Here is a 21,358-nt window from a genome sequence, read left to right on the forward strand (position 1 = left end):
AAAGATCACCATAGGCTTAGATCCCGCTTCTTCCCAGAGCAGTTCTTCTCATCGGCATCATAGAAAGTGGCGGGAGTGGCGATCCTTGTAGCGAGAACCTTTAGGGGACGGGTGTTGCAAAAAGAAGCAGAGATTAAGGGTAGACTACTAGTCCATCGCTTCCTGGTGGCGGGACAGACGTTGTTGATTGGCTCAGCGTACGCACCTAATGATGGTCAGGAGCGATACCTACACACAGCGCTAGAAGCGTCCACAGCCAACACACACCCTCACTTACTGATTGGGGGAGATCTAAACCTGGTATTTCATAACACAGCAGACCGCTCTAACCAGCGCTTCGGTCAGGTCGGGGCACTCTCCCCAGAGGGACACACACATCTTGCAGATTTGGGCCTGGTTGACCTGTGGAGACTCTCCCATCCCCGAGCTACAGCCTACACACACTATTCAGCAGCCCATAAATCATACGCGCGGCTAGACTATTTCTTATGCTCTACCCAGCTAGCGGAGCGCGCGAGGGACGTCGAGATCCTCCCAGCCTCGCTGTCGGATCACTCCCCAGTGGTGGCGTCATTCCTAGTACCAGACACTCCCAGCCCGCAGCGACACTGGCGCCTGCGTATTCGCCTACTGCAAAACCCTGCCACGATCGAGAAAATAACGACAGCCATCAGCCACTTCCTTGCTCACAATGCCAATGATGACACCTCCAAAGCCACTCAATGGGCCGCACTTAAGGCTGTCCTGCGAGGTGAGTTTATCTCGGTGGCCGCGGCCAACAATAGGGAGCGTGCACAGAAGAGGGCCGAACTCACGCAAAGGGTGGCAGAGCTGGAGCCGATGCATCAACGCACGGGGGCAGCCAGGGCCTTGCGCCAACTGTGCACGGAGAGAAAGATGTTAGCGGCCTTAGATCAAGATGTAGCAGAATTTGCAGCCCTGCGCCTGAAACATGCCTACTACACCGGGGGGGACCGATGTGGGAAATTGCTGGCGAGCAAGCTGAGAGAGCAACGCCAGAGGCAACACATTCGGACTATTCAACCTAGCACGGGGGACCCGATCACTGAGGATGCGGCCATAGCGGCAGAGTTCGGTAACTTTTATGCCGACCTGTACGACGCAGACACTCTAGACCTCCAAGCGGGCAGCGATTATCTAGATGGGGCGAACCTCCCGTCCTTGAACGAGGCGCAAGCGAAGTTCCTAGATAGGCCCATTGCCTTAGAGGAAATCATCTCTGCGATATCCCGCCTCAAGCTAGGAAAATCCCCTTGTCCGGATGGCTACCCCGCCGCTTTCTATAAGAAATTCTGCCCACAGGTGGCCCCCTTATTGCGAGATCTGTTTAATACATTTGATCAGCCCGGAGCCATCCCCCCAGAACTACTGGAAGCCGCAATCTCAGTGATACCCAAGTCCGGTAAGGACCCGACTTGGTGCGGTTCCTACAGGCCGATATCCCTATTAAATATTGACCTCAAACTATATACAAGTATCATATCTGGCCGACTGGCCCCATATATGCAACAGCTGGTGGACCCGGACCAAGCTGGCTTCATCCCTCAAAGACAGACGAGTGATAACACCAAACGCGTCCTCCACCTGATCAAGGCTGGTTCACGGGCACGGCCGGGCTGCATGCTCCTCACCGTCGACGCTGAGAAAGCGTTTGATCGGGTGCACTGGCCCTATCTTGACCTGGCACTACAGCAGTTCGGCTTCGGGGCCACTCTCCGAAACCGCATTTTTAACTGCTACAGGCAACCTAACGCCACGGTCCGGGTGAATGGCCACACTTCGCCACGATTCCCAATTAGCAGGGGGACCAGACAGGGCTACCCGCTCTTCCCCCTTTTATTCGTGCTCTACATGGAGCCATTGGCACAGCGGATTAGACAACACCGACTTATCCGAGGCATCCCCTTTGGTGGAGATACACACAAAATCAGTCTATACGCCGATGACATCCTGCTCTCGCTCATGGACTCAATGCAATCTCTGAGAGCGCTCTTTATCGAGCTGCATACATTTGCCCTGGCCTCGGGCTTTAAAATTGATGTGGATAAATCAGAAGCACTGAATGTGTCCCTGCCCCCAGAGGTGTTGGCGGAAGCTAAAGCGGAATTTGACCAACGGTGGTCTACGTCTACTGCACCCTACCTGGGAGTCTTACTGGCGCCCACGATACGGGCCACAGCAGAGGTCAACTACACCAGACTTAGCACACACCTTACCGAGACTCTTAGGAAATGGAAACACCTCACGTTGTCCTGGCTGGGCCGTATTGCTGCTATTAAGATGACGCTGCTCCCCCAGGCCCTATAAGTCTTCCAGACTCTCCCACTGCGCCCCCCAGCGGGTTGGCTCCAGAAAACGCAGGCTGATCTATCCCGCTTTGTTTGGAATGGTCGCCGCCCCCGATTTAAGCACCAAATCGCCACACTTCCCCCAGCACACGGGGGAGTTGGACTGCCCGACCTCGCCCTGTACTTTCAAGCGGCACAATTACGCACGCTTGTAGAGTGGTACCAGCTGGAGTCCAGCAAACACTGGCTTTTTCAAGACCAGGCGGTGGCGGGCCGCACACTCCAGGGTGCGCCCTTCCTACTGCGGCACCATAGGCCTCCTAACCTATATGCGTCGTATATCACCGGTACGGTCATGGAAGTGTGGGATAAAGTGGCGGTCCGGAGAAACCTCACTTCCTTTCCTTCCCCGCTAACACCGATATTCGACAACCCGGAGTTTACCCCGGGCCTGGATACACAGGCATTCGCGACTTGGAGAGCTACGCCTTGCCGGGAGATAGGCCACATGTTTGACCTTCAGGGCATCCTCCCTTTTCAGAAGGTGAAGGAGGCCTATGGCATACCAGAAGCTGATCGCAAGCCATTATCTGACCCAGGGTGGTGTGGAGTGCAAAAAACGATGGATTTAGGCCCAGATCCTTGTACTGGGGTGAATGTAAGACATTGATCTACATTCTGTCCATCAAATTGTTTTTTGTAATTTTCTCCCTGAGTGTACTGGGGTAGCTCAGACGTGGGTCCCAGAGCCTCCACACCACTGGAGTCAAGCTAGCCGGGCTGATGAGAGGTGTTACCTCGAAACCGGTCCGGTCCTCGGATGCTTGATTCCGGTCTGGGAAAGATATGGCTGTTGTAGTTCGGACTGGACTGTTCCCATGGGGCACAGGGTCAGAGCTGATTTGCATAAAGCCATTATCTGACCCAGGGTGGTGTGGAGTGCAAAAAACGATGGATTTAGGCCCAGATCCTTGTACTGGGGTGAATGTAAGACATTGATCTACATTCTGTCCATCAAATTGTTTTTTGTAATTTTCTCCCTGAGTGTACTGGGGTAGCTCAGACGTGGGTCCCAGAGCCTCCACACCACTGGAGTCAAGCTAGCCGGGCTGATGAGAGGTGTTACCTCGAAACCGGTCCGGTCCTCGGATGCTTGATTCCGGTCTGGGAAAGATATGGCTGTTGTAGTTCGGACTGGACTGTTCCCATGGGGCACAGGGTCAGAGCTGATTTGCATAAAGCCATTATCTGACCCAGGGTGGTGTGGAGTGCAAAAAACGATGGATTTAGGCCCAGATCCTTGTACTGGGGTGAATGTAAGACATTGATCTACATTCTGTCCATCAAATTGTTTTTTGTAATTTTCTCCCTGAGTGTACTGGGGTAGCTCAGACGTGGGTCCCAGAGCCTCCACACCACTGGAGTCAAGCTAGCCGGGCTGATGAGAGGTGTTACCTCGAAACCGGTCCGGTCCTCGGATGCTTGATTCCGGTCTGGGAAAGATATGGCTGTTGTAGTTCGGACTGGACTGTTCCCATGGGGCACAGGGTCAGAGCTGATTTGCATGAAGCCATTATCTGACCCAGGGTGGTGTGGAGTGCAAAAAACGATGGATTTAGGCCCAGATCCTTGTACTGGGGTGAATGTAAGACATTGATCTACATTCTGTCCATCAAATTGTTTTTTGTAATTTTCTCCCTGAGTGTACTGGGGTAGCTCAGACGTGGGTCCCAGAGCCTCCACACCACTGGAGTCAAGCTAGCCGGGCTGATGAGTGGTGTTACCTCGAAACCGGTCCGGTCCTCGGATGCTTGATTCCGGTCTGGGAAAGATATGGCTGTTGTAGTTCGGACTGGACTGTTCCCATGGGGCACAGGGTCAGAGCTGATTTGCATAAAGCCATTATCTGACCCAGGGTGGTGTGGAGTGCAAAAAACGATGGATTTAGGCCCAGATCCTTGTACTGGGGTGAATGTAAGACATTGATCTACATTCTGTCCATCAAATTGTTTTTTGTAATTTTCTCCCTGAGTGTACTGGGGTAGCTCAGACGTGGGTCCCAGAGCCTCCACACCACTGGAGTCAAGCTAGCCGGGCTGATGAGAGGTGTTACCTCGAAACCGTCCGGTCCTCGGATGCTTGATTCCGGTCTGGGAAAGATATGGCTGTTGTAGTTCGGACTGGACTGTTCCCATGGGGCACAGGGTCAGAGCTGATTTGCATAAAGCCATTATCTGACCCAGGGTGGTGTGGAGTGCAAAAAACGATGGATTTAGGCCCAGATCCTTGTACTGGGGTGAATGTAAGACATTGATCTACATTCTGTCCATCAAATTGTTTTTTGTAATTTTCTATCTGCAGGTCCGGCATTGGGTCCTACAGCCGCCGGTCAAACCGGGAGCGCAGCGCTTTCTTACACCCTATGAAAAATGGCTCCTGACACACACGTCGGAGAAGAAACTGCTCTCGGACATATACCAACACCTGCTTCTCACTAACATATACACCTATAGCGCGGGGCAGGCTAGATGGGACAAAGACCTTGGAAGGCAGCTCACACGCAAAGAGTGGGAGGGGATCTATCACAGGGTCCGTCATTCGGCCTACCACACGGGCCTCACTGAGACACTCACAAAAGTGGCTACCTACTGGTATCACACCCTGGAACGCATACACCGCTGGGATCCCCAAGTCAGTGACCGCTGTTGGAGAGGTTGCGGAGGGTTGGGCACGCTGGAACACCTGCTGTGGAGTTGTGAGCGGCTGCAGAAATATTGGACCTCTATTCTAGACCTGATAGACCTCCATTTAGACACCCAACTCCCCTGATTTCCTGCCTATGTGTTACTGGGACTACCCAATGCATTGATGTATCCCCTAAAGTCTATGAGAGGGAGACTAATAGCGCTTGCATTAGGGGCAGCTGTGCAAAACATTGTGGCCCGTTGGAGAAATCCTCAACCGCTGGTGCAGACGGGCTGGCTGCACAGACTCTGGACCATTCTGGGAATGGAGAAGCTGTCGCTGACCACGGCGGGTAGAGGAGACGAATTTGCAGACCTCTGGAGGCCATTTCTGACACTCCTTACCGGGGAATTCAGGGAACTGAGCTGTCCCCGATACCTGCGATTGCTGCATCTTGCCGACACACCCATCTCAGAGCCCAAGACAAAGCCCCGCAAAAAGGTGCCCCAGAACTAGGATACCCTCCGTGATGCTCTAGCCACTACTACTGGTTTCTTTAGTGTTCCCTTTCTTTTACCTCAGCGGACAAGGGGGGGGGGGGTGGGGTGGGGGAGGGATGGTAGGGTTTTTTTCGTATATTGTATGCATTGTTGTTGCGACCGACTGATTCTCAGTCTTTCAAACGCGGCCGGCCCAGCTGGGTTGTAGGCGGCATGCTGTGTTTAAAATGCATCGTAAGACACTTGCACTGGCGATGACGCAGCAACTGTTTTGTCACTGTTCGGCCTTTGTCTCCAAAAGCACTGGTCGGTGTATTGGCTTTAAATAAAAAGATTTAATACTAAAAAAGAACTGGGGAGTGCCACTGAGAAAGAGTCCCTTAAAGTAGGAAACTTGCCGTTTAATTGTGACAGATGAAAACCTTCGAGTGAGGAAAAGTGTGTGGTTCACCTTGAAGATAGTGGGAGACCGAGTTAATTTAGGTGAGTTTCATACAAAAGTTAAAAGTGCCCTAAAGGAAGAGGAACTAGTGATGTGGGTGAAGATTTAACCAAAAAACCAAAACAAAATTCTGAGTAAGAAGCTACATGGTGAATTCAAACGTACTTGTACTCTCACTATAATACGCCCAAGTCGTATTTCCCAGAATAGTTTCTTGTCTTAATGCTCATACCAGTCCTGTAACCTGACGGAAAAACGAGCAAAAATAAATGGCCCAAAGGTATGGGATTTAAAGAAGCCACCGTGCACAGAGATATTAGGTCCGCTTACCGCCTACGTTGCCAAAAAGTCAGGCTGCTACGAACAGCTAAGTGGTAAACAATCTGTAACGATACATACACCATAGGTGTAAAATAGAAACCAAAAGATACAAGTATCTCTAAATAGATTATACATATCGGACTGCAGTCCGTTCACCGACCTGTAACTGTCGACGCCGACACTCTGATTCCCACAATAGACGCGAGTCCGCCCATCAGGTCACGTGGTGCGGAACTCGCCGGTTTGTAAAGAGAAAGCCGGGAAACTGAAAGAGGACTTTCTGTTGTGGAAGAAACCCAACCTATGCTCGCCCTGTCAATTACGTGGTTCTAAAGGAAAACAGAGCAAACTCTCGGGGTAAATACTGGGAAAGTCAATTATCGAAAGTACGGGAGAAATCCTAAAAAGGATTTAAAAAAAGACTAAAATGGTGATGCAAATACAATCTGTTCAATTACCTAAAAGCGATAGAGTAACACAGTGGAGCCTATAGTCTAACATGCCGTGAAAAAGGTATGAAACCATAATAATTAAAATAAGAAAAGAGTTAAACCACGGTGGTTAATCTGATGAAAAAGTGCTTATGCGTGCAGAGACATGCAACTAAAGTGAATGCATAGGTAGACCAGTGTGGGATGAATCCCAGTGTACTCCCTTACAATCTTGAGAAGACATTTCTACCTTTAAAGAAAACATAATATTTCATAGTGGTCATTGAGACCTGCAGGAAAAACAGTTTCTAACAACTTTATCCAATGTGTTTCCCTCCTAGCAAGGAGAGTGTTGAATTCTATACCTGGGGTGCGTTCAATTCGTTCTAGAACTGTATACCTCAATAGGGGAATAGTGTGTTTTGCTTCTACCCAATGTTTGGCTAGTGAAGAGGTGGTATTCTAGTTCCTAATGCGACTCTTATGTTCCACTATTCTTGTCTTATTCTTCCTGCTGGTTCATCCCACATAAACCAACTCGCTTGGGCATTTAATCGCGTATACCACTCCTTCCATAGTACAGTCTGCATTGTGTCTTAATTTTATGCTTTGGCCTGTATGTGGATGCATGAATTGGTCACCAATGATAACATTACCACATTGTCCGCAATTATAACATTTCATCATTCCTCTTACTTCTAATTTACTGCTTCTCTTGGAAGGTTTCAAAAATTCTCTCAGATTTTTTGTCCTAGTGTGTGCGAATAGTGGAAAACCATGAAATACTGTTAGAAAGTCTGGTTCATTCTCAATTAGTTCCCAGCGGTTTCTGATAATGGATTTAATCTGAGAAATTTGCACTGAGTTTTTTATTACAAATACTTCTCGTTTCATTGGAGTCTTAACTTTAGGTGTTAAAAGTTCATCTCGGGTTTTTTGCGATAAGGTTTGAACAGCTTCATTGAGTATTACATCCGGATACCCACGCTCCTTGTACTCTTGTGTTTGTCTTTGGATGTCTCATTGACATTGATCCTTGTCTGATGTGATCCTCTTGATGCGCATCATCTGTGATATGGAAAGATGTTTTTTCAAACTGTATGGGTGAGCACTCGTAAAAAAGAGAGCATTGTTGACATCTGTGGGTTTCCTGTATACAGACGTTTCTAAGCCATTCCTTGTTTTCCTTATCTCAATATCCAAAAAGTGGATTTTATCCTTATCAATGTCATGAGTGAACTTAATTCTGGGATTCAACTCGTTCAACTTATTAATGCTGTCTTCTAATAATTCTCTGGTACCTGTCCAGATGACCAAGATGCCATCAATGTACCGTAGAAATACTGAGCCACACTTCTCATGCGAGCTGATCTCCGATCCATAGGCACCAGATATGGAATTTTTCACCTGTGTCTTTTTAAAGTCACCTACAACAACAAAACAACAACATACGAGGATCCTGTGCGTCTTCAAAGTTTCCTGAATTCCTACAGAACAGCCGATATGGATCTTTCTGGTCCTTCTTCCTCCTTTCCTACCTGACCCCCTTGATTTTCATCTGACTCTCCTCATCTATGTTCCCCTTTTTGCATGCTTCCTAATTTTTATTGTCACTTCCTATGTTCTCCATGTTTGTGAACGCTTTTGAAGTGATTATGTTATAGTTGTAGTTTCTCTTGTTTACTCCCTACATTTTTAGTGATTTTGACACTGTTGGTTCCTTTTCCTTTTTTGGTATTTTCACTCAATGTTTTCCTCATGTCTCCATAGATTCTGTACCTCGTTCCGTGGTGTTCTCCCGGTTGTGCGCCTTGCTGACCCTGGAAGTCTTGCCTGCTCCATGTGGCTCCAACCCCCCACTTTCACTCCTGATTTTGTTCCTGGTTGTGTTCCCTCGCCTTCCCCCTTTTGTAGGTATGTTTTACCCTCAAATATTTCACATTTGTTTTTCCTTATATGTCACCCTTCTCTCCTCCTTTTTCTTTCGCTCCCTCTTTTCAGTGGGTTTCATTTCTCGTTCTATCTTTTCATCTTTTCTACTACTCTCTTCCTCTTATCATCTTGTCTATTCACTGGCGATATGGCTCTTATTTCCTTGCACCTCCTTATCGTTCTCGATACTTCTTTCTTCTTTCCCTCTGATTTTTATACTCTTTGTTACGTTGCAATGTGTTCTATTGACCTCCCCTTTCTCTTTCTACTTTCTCTTTGTCATATATCTTCACTAGTTTTGGGTTATCTTCTTCTCGTGGGTTTTCTCTGTGACTTTATCCAATTTGGCTATCATTTCTTGTATCATATTGTATGTCATTAGGAATTATTTCGTGGAATGTTTAAGGTCTCAATTCTCCCATTAAAAGATAAAGGATTTTATCCCATCTAGCCAAACTGAATGTAGATTTTGCATTTCTGCAAGAAACTCATCACTCTGATGTTGAATCTGTAAAACTCAAGAGGCGGTGTGGGGGTGAAGTTTTGTATGCTCCTGGTGATGGTTAACGTAATGGAGTAGTAATTTTATGTCGTAAATCCCTTTCTTACTCCTTAGTCACTACATCATCAGATACTGATGGCAGATGGCTATATGTCAAACTCTCTCAAAGGGGTGTTCCAATCTCTCTTTTAAATGTATATGCTCCCACAGGAGGCGACCCCAATGTTTGGCATGCGATGGCTACACGCATCACTAAATTTGTGGATAACAATTTCAGCTTATGGCAAGATTGTAATCACATCTTGATCCCTTTCTTGACAGACATTCCAAAGCCTCCTTCATTCCTAACAAACCTCACACATTCTTTGCTCAGGCAGTTTCACAACACAAGCTTGTTGATGCTTGGCGCCTTTGTAATCCGACAGCTAAAGAGTTTACTTTCTAATCACCCTCCCATCACTCTCAGTCTAGGATCGATTATATTTTCGTTTCCCATCACATTGCACAAACTCTCACTAATGCAGAAATTGGTCCTATCTTATTGTCAGATCACGCCCCTGTCTCGATTAATATTGATATTCTGCCTAAAATTATGGGACCTAGGAGGTAGCGTTTCAATAATACTCTTCTTTTAGATCCTAAATTCAACGCCTCTTTTACAAATTTTTTTTGATGAATTTTTTTTAGATTAATGAGACTCACTCTATTCCCAAGCATACCATTTGGGATGCCTTTAAAGCTGCGGCGAGGGAGTTTATAATTAGTTATGTCGCCAAAAAACTGAAAATTGCCTGCAAATTTACTGGAGATCTTCTCCAAAAAATTAAGAAATTGGAGCACTCCTATTATACTTCACATTCTCAAGATAGTTTGACAGCTCTTATTGATGCTAAGATGCAATTCAACAAAAAATCCACGGAAGATGCTTCTTTGTATCTGTATAGAGTAACATTTTACGGGGGTTAGAACAAAGCGGGAAAAATGTTGGCTAATTACTTAAAAGTTAAACATAATAAGTTAAATATTGAATCTATTTATGGTGATCACTCTGATCTTATACATAAGGATGTTGACATTTTAACAGAATTTTCTCGTTTTTACAACACTCTCTATTCTTCTGATACTCAACCCTCCACCCAATCCTTATCAGCTTTCTTTTCTGGCATACATCAACCTCACCATTTCCCTCTTGATTTAACCTCTCTAGAGTCCGACATATCCCAGCAAGAATTACTCACTGCACTTCAACACCTTAAAAAAGACAAAGCCCCTGGACTGGATGGTTTCACCGTTTAATTTTATCTTCAATTTTCTAAATTCCTCATACCAAAATTGCCCTCTCTCATAGACCCATTGTCACATTAGGTAGTTCCTCCGGTTCCTTTTCTGACGCTCACATTTGCCTTATACCTAAAGAAGGGAAGTATTCCAGATAATGTAAAAACTACAGACCCATTTCTCTGGTTAACATTGACTATAAAATATTTGCCAAGTCACTTGCAGCGAGGCTCGATCTCTTTTTACCAGACCTGTTGGGTGCGGAACAGTCTGGATTCGTTAAAGGGTGTTTTATTACTGATAACACTAGACTCTTGTTTAATGTCCTGTCCAAATCCTCACGTTTACAACACTCCCTTGCAGCGATTGCATTGGATGCCAAAAAAGCATTTGATAGAGGTGAATGGACCTATCTCTTCTCTACCCTCAAATGGTTCGGTTTCGGGCCTAAATTTATTTCCTTAATTTCCCTTCTCTACTCCAACCCACGAGCAGCAGTTTGTGCCAATGGCTTAGTCTCTTCTTTTTTTAACTTAGGAAGAGGCGTTCGTCAAGGATGTCCCCTTTCCCCGTTTCTTTTTAATTTAGCTCTGGAATCCTTCCTTTCCAAGCTCAGTCGAAATCCTAACATATATGGTTCTCAGACGCCACATTCTCATATCAAACTCGCCGCTTATGCTGACGATATATTGCTTTTTTTGTCCAACCCCAATGAATCTATACCTGCTTTCCTAGAAGAGGTACGTGCATACTCCATGATTTCCGGATATAAACTAACATATGACAAATGCAATATCCTACCCTTAACAAAATATACTTTTAAACCCGATTTCAGTGCTTCTAATTTCACTTGGAGTCCCTCTCACATTAAGTACTTAGGAGTGCATGTTACCCCCTCAATTTCGGACACAGTCTCACTCTGTCTGAACAAATGCATTCAGAAGCTATCGGATCTGACAACTAGATGGCATCCTCTTTATCTATCATGATGGGGTCGTCTTGATACTATTAAGATGATGTTGTCCCCCATAATCCTCTACACGATTTCTAATATTACAGTCCCCATTCCCACAACATTTTTCAGAAAAATCAACTCAATTCTTTCTACCTTTCTCTGGAACGGTAAGAAACCTGAATGTCTATTCTCATAATAATACGTCCCAAGTCGGAAGGTGGAGTTAATTTCCCGGACTTCCCGGCCTACCAAAATGTATTCCTCCTATGGCAAGCCTCTTTTTGGCTACCGGATCCTGCTGATAACTGTCCTTTGTGGGTAACGATTGAACGTCTCTAACTCTCCCCCTTCTCCTTTGCTGCATATCTTTCTTTCTCTCGTAAACCACAAGCACTATCCACTCCCATACACAGATTTACTACCAAATTGCTTGTTAATTAACAATAATCCCTTCTATTGGAAGTCCTAGCGGCAAAAGGGATTACTTTGGATATCTCAACTATTCTCACATTCTACCTTTGTACCTTTCTCAACACTTAGCAAAACTTTCAATCTACCTTCTTCTTTTACTCGCAAATACCTTTTGCTCAAAGAAGCGGTACTGATGACTCACACTCGTCTCTTACACTCTCATGCTCCTCCCACATCTCCTAATCCTACTTCACAGCTCCATTCTTTTTTACGTACCACATCCAAAGTCTCCACTATTTACAAATACCTTCACACTATAGACGCTATTAGGCCAAAATCTAAGGTGGAAGAGCAATGGGAATGGGATTTTGTCACGTCTTGGCCTATGTCTTTGTGGAATAGGATATGGACCAAAATTCGTAAAACATCCAGAGCAGCAACTATAACGCAATCGCTGTTCTTTATTTATAACAGACTTCTCTTTACACCACATGCTTTGAGTAAAAAAAAATCCACAACTCCGGACCTTTGTTGGACTTGCTCTCCCCCGCACGCCACTTTATTTCATACGTTATTTTCATGTTGCTTTGTTCATGATTTCTGGAAACAAGTTTGGTCCCAAATCAATGCAATCTTCCACACTCAAATTCCTTTTTCTTTCACTCGTATTTTCCTGGGAAGTCTCTCTTCCTGTTGGGAGGACACTGCACTAAATGTTCAAATTATTGATTTATTGCTAGCTGTTGCATTCCAACAGATTACAGGTAATTGGAAAAACTTTTCGAATATTTCTTTTAGAGCATGGTAGTACAATGTTTGTCACAATCATACATTGGATACTGCTTTTGTCTTTCATATTCATATGGCGACGAAATGTATGGATTGGTGGCTTCCTATTACGTTATACCTTGATATATGTGCTAAACGTTCATTTCATTTAAGGCCTGCCCAACAAAAAGTCTCAAAACCCCCTTAATTGACCTTGAAGTTCCTTCTTTTTTCACTTTTTTATTATGTCTCATTACTATTTACATTGTCTCATTTTTATGATATTTTATCCCATTTGTTTTTTTCTTAGAGCCCATTTTTATTGTTATTATTGCGTCATTGCTTTATTTGATTGGTATCACTTTTTTCTTGTATCGCTTTTGTATTTTGTATCGACACCCTTCTTTTGATCAATAAAATTCTTTCTGAACTAAAAAAAAGACATCGTCTATATAGCGCATCCAACTTGATATGCCCTCTTGAAATGGGTTGTTTTTATAGACTAATTTCTCTTCATGTAGCCCCATGAATAGCACTCCAGTTCCAGTGCAAACGGACAGCCCATGGCGACTCCCTTTATCTGATAAAAGAAGTACGAGCCGAAGCTGAAATAGTTCTTCTGTAATACACACTTAGCCAACTCAATGATAAAATCTGTGGGGACTCTAGTGGGTCTAGCTCTTGTTTCCAAAAAGTACGTCAGTACCTCTAAGGCATCTTCCGGTGGAATCTGAGTATAGAATGATACTACATCCATTGTTACCATGATGTCCCTGGTATCATCAAACTTGACTGTAGCTAGCCTGTTGATGAAGGCTGTGGTGTCCTGCAAATGAGCCGGAATGTTCTGAATGAAAGGTTTTAGAAAAAGATTGATGTACTTAGAAATAGGTTCAATTAGGAAGTTGCACCCTGAGACGTTTGGCCTGCCAGGAGGACTTTTTTCGTCTTTATGGATTTTCGGTAAAACATAGAACTCCGGGACCCTAGGATGTTTATTCTGTAAAAAGGAATATTGTTTTGGGCCCAATATCGTTTGTTTGAAACCCTTTTCAAGGATAACAAACAATTGTCCTTGAAGTGCCAAAGTGGGATTCTTACCCACTTTTCTATAGCATCTATTGTCATCAAGTTGTCTCATAACCTCAGCTGTACATTTTATGGTATCCCAGACGACAACTGAATGCCCTTTATCTGCTTGCTTAATCACTAGCGATGTGTCATTCTTAAGGGAGAAAATTGCTTCCTTTTGAGTCTTGGAAAGATTATATTTAACATACTGTCTGTGGTTTTCCATTTCTACAATTGCTGATAGAACAGTTTTTTCAAAATTCACCTCATCCTTCGGGATTTTATTTGAAGGCGGGCAAAACCCTGATTTCTTCCGTAAGCTTCATATTTCCACATTATTAGGAATGAAGTTCTCATCAAAAAATGTTTTAAGGCTGATTTTTTGACAACATTCTATTGCCTCCAGATTTATCTTCACAAAGTCAGTTGGTCTCGGTGGAACAAAGGAGAGTCCCTTTTCCAACACAGCAATTTCAGCCACCGACAACACACGGTCTCATAGATTAAAATTTGGAGATAGCTTTAGTTCTTATAATACTGTCTCAGGGTGGTCATTTCCCATGGCTGGTTGTTGTATCGGTTTCGATCTCTTTGTCCTTGTTGGCCCGGCCCAAAAAAGGAGGTGGATTTTGTTGTTGGGGCTGGTTGCCTCTTCTATTCAGATTTGGACGAGAATCACTAGTGTCAGTTTCCCCTCCTGAGGATGATGAAGTGTCCGAAAAGGTAAGGAATTTATTCCTTGATCTTCCTTGGAAGTTCGGCAAATACCTTCTTGATTCTGCCCGTGAATAGAAATCAGGCTGTAAAACAACCCTTTGTAGAATAAGGTATACATTTATATACATTGAGTAGTCACTGGATGATGTCATCAGTGATGTCATCGGTGTTGTCAAATGAGTCCCTTAAGGGGGTCAGGGGGTCTCAACCCTGCCCTCTTTTCGCATTTTCCACTCTTGTTTTGTGCTCTCTTGTGCCTCACTTCTCCTGAGAAACAAGATGGCTGCTCAGGTGGACCCAGAAGGATAATAGCATATATAAACATTATCCACTAATAGAATTAGCATTTACAAAACCTTTGAAATCTATTGAAAAAAAATATAGGTTTCACGGCTGATATAGTTAGGAATTAGCATTTAAAAAACCTTGCAAAGTCACTGAAAAAACCATAGGTTTCAAGACTTATATAGTTAGGAATTAGCATTTAAAAAACCTTGCAAATTCACTTAACAAACCATAGTTTTCAGGACTTATATAGTTAGGAATAAGCATTTAAAAAACATTGCAAATTCACTTAAAAAACGATAGGTTTCAGGCCTTATATAGTTAGGAATTAGCTTTTAAAAAACAATTGAAATTGCTCCTATATAGTTAGTTGTACTAACTATATTTCGCGCACCCGCAATCCACTGCTGATGATGTCACATATTACATCATTCATGACATGGTCAGTGATATCACTGATGACATCACTGATGACATCTCAAATGACATCCCTGATGACATCACTGATGACATCTCATTTGACAACACCGATGACATCACTGATGACATCATCCAGTGACTGTGTTTCTGTAAAGTTTAAATATGTTTTACATAAGTGAATTTATATATATATATATATATATATATATATATATATATATATATATATATATATATATATATATATATATATATATATATATATATATATATATATATATATATATATATATATTACCTACTGGCTATCGCCAGTAGGTATATATAGTTAGAATTTTTTCTCTATGGGACTTTTGAAAATTCTATGTCTAATAACTTTGGCGTTTGTGGACGGAATCGGCTGAAATTTTCAGGAAAATGGCACATTTTGTTTCTGAGCAGCCCCTGAAAATTTGGTGGGGTTTCGTCAAGGGGGGGCTGAGAAAAAAGGGGGGTCCCAAAACGCGTTTTTTGCATTGAGTTTTCCATAGGGCGGTTGGACTCACTTTTAGCTCGAACGGCTGAATGGATTTGCACGAAACTTGGCAAAATTGTAGGGACTGTTAGCCCGATGTGCCTTTGCTAGGTCTCAATATATGTGCTCCAGTAGTTTTTGAGAAATTAACGTTCAAACCAAGATATATATCTGTAACAGCGCTCTGGGCAGCGATCCGGTCCGCTTACTTTTCGCTTATCGGAACTTTGCGCGCAGAAAGCTGATTGGCTCTCCGGTGTCTGTCAACATTCTAAACAGTCCGGAGCGGCCGCCATCTTGTCTCTCGGTAGGATCGAGAGAGAAGAAGAGGTGGAAAACGAAAGGGGAATTTAATGAAAGGGGGCAAGGTATCCCCCTCTTAACCCCCTAGGAATGTTGTTGGGGTTATTAAAGGGTCCCGTGGGGAAAATAAAAAAAAAATGATTTTTCACGGTAGAAGCGCGGCCGCGAACTGGTAGCGAAACGGGAATTCGCCATTTTGTGCTTCGTTAATTAAATTACTAGTTATAAGTGGGTGCGGGAGACGTATCCTAATCCCCTATGTTTCCTGAGGGTGGCTGAGGAGGCTGATATATGTTGATACATCTCTTCCAGCGGCTGTGCGTGAGCTTTTTTTTTTTTTTTGCTGCGTGACAGTCCGGAGCGGCCGCCATCTTGTCTCTCGGTAGGATCGAGAGAGAAGAAAAGGTGAAAAACTAAGGGGGAATTTAATGAAAGGGGGCAAGGTATCCCCCTCTTGACCCCCTAGGAATGTTGTTGGGGTTATTAAAGGGTCCCGTGGGGAAAATAAAAAAAAAATGATTTTTCACGGTAGAAGCGCTTCACGGGCCGCGAACTGGGCCGCAAACTGGTAGCGAAACGGGAATTCGCCATTTTGTGCTTCGTTAATTAAAGTACTAGGTATAAGGGGGTGCGGGAGACGTATCCTAATCCCCTATGTTTCCTGAGGGTGGCTGAGGAGGCTGATATATGTTGATACATCTCTTCCAGCGGCTGCGCCATCTTGCCTTTTTTTGAATGCCACAATTTTGTCGTGCACGGCAGCCAGTTTAGATGCCAGGCTGGTCCCAGGCTATCACCTAACCCTGCGGATGTAGTTTATGGCCCCAGCTGTAGAGAATTCAGACATGCCAATCCTCCTGATTCAGGCGTGTGAGTACTGATTTCAGTGCTAGTCTCCCGCCTCCCGATTTCTGCAAGCAAAAACCCGGGGGCATATTACGAACAACTAGCGATAATTTTTGTCTCTAACTTGTTTAGAGACAAAAATTATCGCCGCACATCGGCGATTTTTATCGCAGATAAACCTTGCTATTATCGCTGAAAAGTCAGCGATATTCATGTATTATCGACCTAATGCTCTTAGCCATGTTATCCACCTCCCATTGGATAACATGGCTAAGAACTGCTCAGGGCAGGTGTTAGATTTTGGAGATATTCGCGCTTAGCGCGAATATCTCCAAAAGTTGGTAATAGAAGGTAGCGATGTTAGGGACTGTTTCCAGTCGCTAACATCTTGGCACGCCACTTTGCATGTCATTAGTGATAAGTATCACTGACATGCAAAGCGGGGCCCAAGATGGTCGCTATCTCCTTTTAGCTGTCACTAACTAATTTTATCTCCGCTTTCATGGCTTTTAAAGCCAAAAAAGCGGAGATAAACCCCCTTGATAATATGCCCCACGATTCCTTGGGGTTTCAGCTGACAGGGCTTGGTATTGTGTTACATGGTAATTTTTCCATGAAACGTCAGAGGGTCGATGCAGGGGTTCTAGAAGAGGTGATAAACCATTTAAGCCTCATGAACAAGCGCATGGTCTTTTAAAGATTTGTGAAGTACTCGGGGCGGCGGTGTGTGTGTGCCCTCTTTCAGGAGCGGGCGGGGGGGCACTGCCAGCAACTTGCCAGGTCAGGTAGTGTTCAACACGTGCATCACCCTTTCTCTGCCTGCTATTGCGCTCCATGCTTCGGAAAGGTAAGAAAAAGAACGTGCATTTGAGTTTGAAATGTCCGATCCTGCAGCAGCACACTTCCAAAGCCCACACATGACAATAACCCGATTCAAGGCCCCATTCACCCGTTTTTAAAAAAATAGATAACACTCCAACAAAGTAAGGTTATAAAACTTTATTAACTACTAACTTTAACGAACGGAACAAAAACTAAAAACATTTAAACATTTCTCAACACAAAAAGCAACAATGGTTAGAAGCTGTCTTTTGTGCGAATAGTCCCAAGGCAGCACAACGTGCAGAGTTCTGGACGGCACCCAGGTGATGTCGCCTGGGTGCCGCACTGGTTTAGGGATCCTACAATGCTGCTCCGAAAATTGGCGTGGGGCGTCCCGGGTGGGGCGGGGGGAGGCCTCGTCAGTAGCGGTCTGTTGTGCGAATAGTCCCAAGGTAGCACAACGTGCAGAGTTCTGGACGGCACCCAGGTGATGTCGCCTGGGTGCCGCACTGGTTTAGGGATCCTACAATGCAGCACAGAAAAACAGCGTGGGGCGTCCCGGGTGGTGCGGGGGGAGGCCTCGTCAGTAGCGGTCTGTGTCCAGTGTCACATGGCTGACACAACATGTACGACAGGCACCCAGGTGATGTCCAGTAAACTGCCGCACTGGTTTTGGTATCCTACAATGCTGCTCCGAAAATTGGCGTGCGGCGGCCCGGGGGGGGGGGCGTGGGGGAGCCGGCGTGAACGGGCCTCCCCAGGTGGCGGCCATCTAGCTGAGTTGCGCTCGCTCTTGCGGCCACAGCGTCTCCCTCACCATGTTGTTGAGTTGCTCCCACTCTTGCAGTGCAGCGATAGGCGGCTGCCACATGGCTCTTAAAATGGCGGACAGCTCCTCGGTTTTAGGCCTGGTCCACTGAAATGGCCCTGGGACACTTTGGAACTCGGACGCTTGCCTGCTAGGGCTTGGGCTCCATTCTCGAAAAGCGTCCCCTCAGCCGTGAAGATTGTATAAAAGTCTTGGGGGCCCCCGACTCCCGCAGGCTTCCGGTGGGGAGCGGCTGCCATGATTGCTCGCGGAATGACCACGACGGAGCCACGAGATGGTGGTGCTCTCATGCTGACGCCAGCTTCAGTCTGAATGATCCAGAAACAAGGTGGGGCTTTCATCGTTTGGGAAAAAAAAATGTTCTAAACCAATGAAAAGTGTTATTTTTAGGTCATATGACCAAGCCTTCCATCTTTAGGAAACCAAAAGTAAAATGAACCAATGAAAAGTTTTATAAACAAGTCACATGACCTGTTATGCGGCATAGGGCTACAAAAAGCGTAGAAAATCCGTTGGCACGTGAGGCGGCGTCAGTAGCGGACCGATGTGCGAATAGGCCGAAGGCAGCACAACGGGCCGAGATCCGGATGGTACCGAGGTGGTATCCAGCAAATTGCCGCACTGGTGTGGCCATCCTACAATGCTGCGCCGAAAGACGGCGTGTCCAGCTGAATTGCGGTCACTGTTGCGGTACAGTGACTCGAACGCGCCGAGATCCGGATGGCACCGAGGTGGTGTCCAGCAAATTGCCGCACTGGTGTGGCCGTCCTACAATGCTGCGCCGAAAGACGGCGTGTCCAGCTGAATTGCGGTCACTGTTGCGGTACAGTGACTCGAACGCGCCGAGATCCGGATGGCGCCGAGGTGGTGTCCAGCAAATTGCCGTACTGGTGTGGCCATCCTACAATGCTGCGCCGAAAGACGGCGTGTTCAGCTGAGTTCCGGTCACTCTTCCGGCACAGTGACTCGAACGCGCCGAGATCCGGATGGCACCGAGGTGGTGTCCAGCAAGTGGCTGCACTGGTGTGGCCATCCTACAATGCTGCGCCGAAAGTCGGCGTGGGGTGCCCCGTTGGCTTATGAGGTGATGTCAGTAGTGGACTGATGTGTGAATAGGTCGGAACCAGCACAAGGCGCCAAGATCCGAATGGCAAGTCCTGGATGTTGAGTGCCTCAGTTGAGATTTCTGAGCAGTGCTTGTAGGACTGTCTGAAGCTTATTTGCACCTGCTGCAGCTTCACTATTGCCCTGGTGTGGCCAAAGGTGGCACATGACATAGGCGGCCGGCTCCCGAGGTCCGGCGGAACTTTTTTCCTTTTCCTTTCTGCTTCTTTTCCTACAATGCGTTTCATCTGAAGACACGACCAGGTCCCTGAATGTGTGCAGGGGGACGCTATTGATTGAATGAAAATGGCGGCTTGACACAAAGCTGACTCAAGCGTTACTGTTGGTGCTATATAGACAAAAATTGGTTTTCAGTTTGTACATTCTTTAGGTTTTTTTTTTCCATCCAAGTCTGATTGAGAGTTTGTAGAAAAATGGCTTCAGATTTTCCACATACTACTCTTCAACATTCTTCCTAAATGTAACAATGTGAAACTCACTAGGAGAATGGCTGTTTCTGTTTCTTTTTAAAATGCTGCCACCAATATTTTCTGAATGGAAGACACCATCTTGTAGCATAAAGGGCCGAAAGGGGTTCTGGTCTGGCCGATGGTTGGTGGAGACATTTTGACTATATCTTGGACCTGCCCGGCCTCGCCCAAAATGGCGCCGGTATAAATGGGACTCGTAACTCCTTGCCCGCAAATGTATATCTAGAAAATGTTATTGTAAGTGGCCCTGTCGTATTTTAATTACAAAATGTACGTCCACCGATTCCGCAACTGTTAGACACCTTTGTTCTTGCAACCTAATGGCCCGCTCGTTACGTTCTTCTACAGTGTAAATGTCTCCTCATCATATACGATTTCAGTTTGCTCCGTGGCCGGCCCACGTGGTTATAGGCCCGTATTTGTATACTGACATTTTCACAATAAAGGTTTTTAAAACAAAACACGGTAGTAGTATTTACATTTGTAAAGTTTTTACTTTTAGTGACTGTTTTCGAATCAGTAAAAGGCAAGTGAAATAAAGCAGTCCAATTAAATGACGGATAAAAGGTATAATATGTAGGAACGCAGTAAAGATAAATGGTCAAGGGCAGTTGTGTTTTTCATGTCTGCAACATAAAGTGATCGATAAGAATCTGATAATCAGGCGTATCGGCGACTAAGACAGCAGGCCGAATCTCTTTTACTCAACGGCTCCGTCATGGAAGGAAGAAACGCCCTTTTTCTCGAAAAAGGAATATATTTTACTTGCAAGACAGTTGTAAATTTTCCGGGAAAGTACATTAGCCTGGAATATTAAAACAAATGTATGAAAAAAAAATATTGTTCGAAAATAATAAAAAGCGTAATTTTTAGGTCATATGACCAAGCTTTTCATCATTAAATTAAGAAAAGTAAAATGAACCAATGAAAAGTTTTATTAACAAGTCACATGACCTGTTATGCTTACGTTACGCGCTGCGCGCCGCGCCTCGGATCACTTCCGGGTGCGCTAACGCGGCGTGTCATAAAACGCATTACGCGACAACGTAGGTCAAGAATATAGTCTAAATGTCTCCACCAACCAGCGTTCAGAACACAACCCCTTTCAGCAGTCCAAAAAGTTCTGTTAAATGACAACAGAGGGGACAGGCAACAAGAACCATCAGTCAAAGAGGGGAGGGCAAGTTCTTCTCTTCCGGTTCATGTTGGGGCGCTACCGGAACTGATCGAATTGGTAGTCTATAGTGTTTCTGGATGTTTCAGACTAAAGCTGGCGTCAGCATGAGACCACTACCATCTCGTAGCTCCGTCGTGGCCATTCCACGAGCAATCATGGCAGCCGCTCCCCACCAGAAGCCTGCGGGAGTCGGAGGCCCCCAAGACTTTTGTAGAATCTTCACGGCTGAGGGGACGCTTTTCGAG

Source organism: Lissotriton vulgaris, chromosome 5 (genome assembly GCF_964263255.1).
Source record: "Lissotriton vulgaris chromosome 5, aLisVul1.2, whole genome shotgun sequence".
Classification (NCBI taxonomy): Eukaryota; Metazoa; Chordata; class Amphibia; order Caudata; family Salamandridae; genus Lissotriton; species Lissotriton vulgaris.